Raw genomic sequence first — 3,320 nt, 5'->3', positions numbered from 1 at the left:
CATCATTTATTACACTACTAGTTCTCAAAAAGACCGTTTCTATACGGTAGTTTTCCAAACAGTTTCCTTATAAAAAGCATGCAGAAATATTTAAAAAGAAGGTAATGATTTTCTTAAAAGAGCAGGAAACAAAATTTAAATCTAGAACTGACAGCAACCTCCCAAACCCCCACCTCCTCCCCTTTCAGAAACATGGGTATTAAAATCATGGAAAACCGTAAGAAAAAAAAAAACCTTCACACAAAGAATCATCAACTAATCAGCATAGATTGTCAATCTTCAAGAGGGTATATCATACATACAATAAAACATAAGACAGCTAGTTGACAACTGAGAAGAAAAGAAAGTAGAATATAGACACAAATAGCATAAACCCAGTAGCAGGATCAATATTACTGTAATCACTACCAAACCAAACCTAACTGGAATATGAAGTAAAAGATTACATATTGAAAATAGTAGCATATGACTCTGCTTAAGTTAACCAATAGAGAATACAAAGCACATATGGCAAGCCAAATCCATATAATCCTACATCCTATAAAACCTTGAAAAAAAAAGATGAGCGCCTTCTAAAGAACTTAAATAAAAGGAGTAACAGTCTATCTTGCAGAACATAGCCACAAATAACTACCACTTTCGCAGCTAAAAATCTACACATGTAGCAGCAAGACATGGGCAGCAGTCCATTCAAGCAAACGACACATTCATTTGTCAGCAATCACGAAATCACCAAAACCATTTAAGCAATTTGCGCCCAAGGAGCTCTCAAACACCTGAACCAAACATCACATTGCCAACTTAATTCAACATTCAAGAATAATCATATATAAGTATTAGTTTAAAGAAGAATAAGCTAATAACCAATCAATAAACACCTAGCATTCAACTAAGCATATTATCACATGTAAGCAAATAACACAGGTAAGCACAAGCAATCAACCTAGCATGAATTCTATCAGTTAATAATAAGTAAATACTACCTCAATAATAAGAGGGTGGCATTCTCTGATACATCCCACCAGGAGGGGGGCCTTGAGGAGGACCCTGTGAAGGAGGGTGGTTCTGGCTCATATACCCACCGCCACCAGACGAAGGAAGCCCGTAACCACCGCCACCCTCTTGATAAGGGGGTGGCACTCCCATGGAGCTTGGTGGTGGTGGCATCCGATATGACGGATACTCTCCAGAACCCGGATACTGTGATTGCAACCCATACGGCCCTCCAACAGAAGAATTATAACCACCACCGCCGCCACCAGGACCATGAGCTGCCCCCATCCCCATTCCGGGGCCTGAATTAGGACCGAGCCCGTAATTCCCATACCCTCCCATCGGACCGCCAACCGGTGGATTCATTGAACCCGGCATCCTATCACCACCACCCATCTCCCCAGGCATAACAGGATTCGGCCCACCTAACTTCCCTTTCTTTCCATCTTCAGCCAATTTACACATAACTTGGTGCCCATCAATCATCTTCATCGGCTCCATCAACGACATCCTCGCACCTTCCTCGGTCTTATACACGAAAAAGGCGAACCCCCTTGCTTTCCCACCTTGTTTATCAAACCCTAAAGGACCCTCCTCAATCTCCCCAAACGCAGCAAAGTAATCAAGCAACCTCTCCGCCGAAATCTCATACGGCACATTACCCACATAAATCTTCCTCGTCGCTTGATCCTCGCTATTCGGCCCTCGTCCCGCAGAAGCCAAATGCGTCACCGTCATACGCCCATCAATCTTCTTGTTCGGCTGCCTCAAAGCCAAGAGCGCACCATCAACATGCTTAAACGTCACAAAGCCATAACCTTTCGACTTCCCAGTAGTCTTATCAGAGATTACAACAGCTTCATCGAGTTCTCCGTAAGATGTAAACAACGATTTGAGAGATTCAGTTGTTGTACTCGGACCAAGACCTCGAACAAAGAGCTTCCGCCGAGAAACGTCGGAATCAGCGAGCGTGCGCGCGGCAAAGAGGACGTCAGGGTGGCGAACGACGGCGTCTTGGAGGAGAGAGCGAAGTTGGTCGGCTGTAAAAGGTTCGATGAGTTTGCGAGCATCTTCGGGAATTAGGGTTTGGGTTTGAGAAGGTGGTCGTGAATCTGGGGTTGCGTCGGAAACGAAGGAATTGCCATTTTCGTCGGCTTTGCGTTTCTTTGTAGCATCCATTGAAGAAGATGAAAGAATAAAAAACCCTAACAATGGCGGAGGAGAGAGAAAATTGGGAGTTTAGGAAGAAACGATTGAAGAAATTGGGGAGACGATACAAGTATAAATAGTGGTGGAAACTCAGTAGACCTTTTTTTGGCTAACCTAGGTTACCTAGCCCAATATTATTATTTTGGTAAGTTTAATCATGATTTTTATTTTTGGCAAGTTTAATCATGTTTTTTTTTTTTTATGATAAATTTAATTAATCACTTCATATATATGTATGAAATTCCAAAAATATAAAAGACGGTTTTGTTTAAATGGTATACGAGTAGTTATTACGGAGTATATCTTAAGTCCACTTTCTTAAATCCTATAATAATTTCGAACAAGAATCTGATTGACGATAACCACAGGCGCAGTTTAAAGATAGGTTTTGAACTTCTTGGTTCCTCCCTTTCCCTAGCCAATATATTTTCTCTCTCCTTTGTTACTATCACTTAGTACGGCGGAAAAAATGGTGAATTGTTTCAATTTCACTCCAAGGGTCTAGCGATTAAACTTCACCATGGTGGTTGCGGCAACATTGATGATGGAGATTTTGGCAATGGTGGCTCTTATGCCATCACATTTGCTTGGATTATAGTGATTCTAAAGAGATCATTATGTGATTTTTAATCATGGTTTCATCTTCCTTCTCCTCAAACACAACATTTAATACTGTCATTTTCTCTTTCCTAACCATTTTCTTAAAATGGATGGGTCACTGTCATCGGTTTCTCATTAAGAAAAAAAATTAAATGTGTAAAAGTAGTAGCAAGTTGAGAATCTTGAGATTGACATGGTTTAATTAGTCTGCCAACCCAATCATACATATTAACACTTACATATGTAGATGGTAGCACTCAAATTTGTGATCCTAATTCATAAGGTAAGTTTCCCACCATTTTTGGCCGTGTTTACTCCTAAATTATTCAAAATAATATACTCCATATTATATGATATGATATTTTATCAATTGTTTATATGGTAATTATATCTAACATCCCTTTTTCATAAAATACCAACACGTGGCCTTAAATCCGAGATATGAGAGTACTCACTATCCTTTAGCATATCCCAAGTCACATGGATGAATATATAACGAAGACATACATTTTGGCGCA

General features: G+C 40.1%; 1 pseudogene across 1 annotated transcript; it reads right to left on the bottom strand.

Annotated features, from left to right (window-relative positions):
- Nucleotides 1-352: 352 nt before the first annotated feature.
- LOC145594629 (UBP1-associated protein 2C pseudogene) lies at nt 353-2,256 on the bottom strand (annotated as a pseudogene). Its single transcript, XR_014102848.1, has 2 exons — nt 984-2,256; nt 353-776 (listed from the first exon to the last, which is right to left on the bottom strand). The product of XR_014102848.1 is annotated as a UBP1-associated protein 2C pseudogene (transcript).
- Nucleotides 2,257-3,320: the final 1,064 nt, after the last annotated feature.

The sequence above is a fragment of the Chenopodium album genome, chromosome 2 (assembly GCF_948465745.1).
Source record: "Chenopodium album chromosome 2, dcCheAlbu1.1, whole genome shotgun sequence".
Classification (NCBI taxonomy): domain Eukaryota; kingdom Viridiplantae; phylum Streptophyta; class Magnoliopsida; order Caryophyllales; family Amaranthaceae; genus Chenopodium; species Chenopodium album.
Note: the sequence above shows the minus strand (reverse complement) of the source record. Positions and strands in the feature narration are given on the sequence as shown.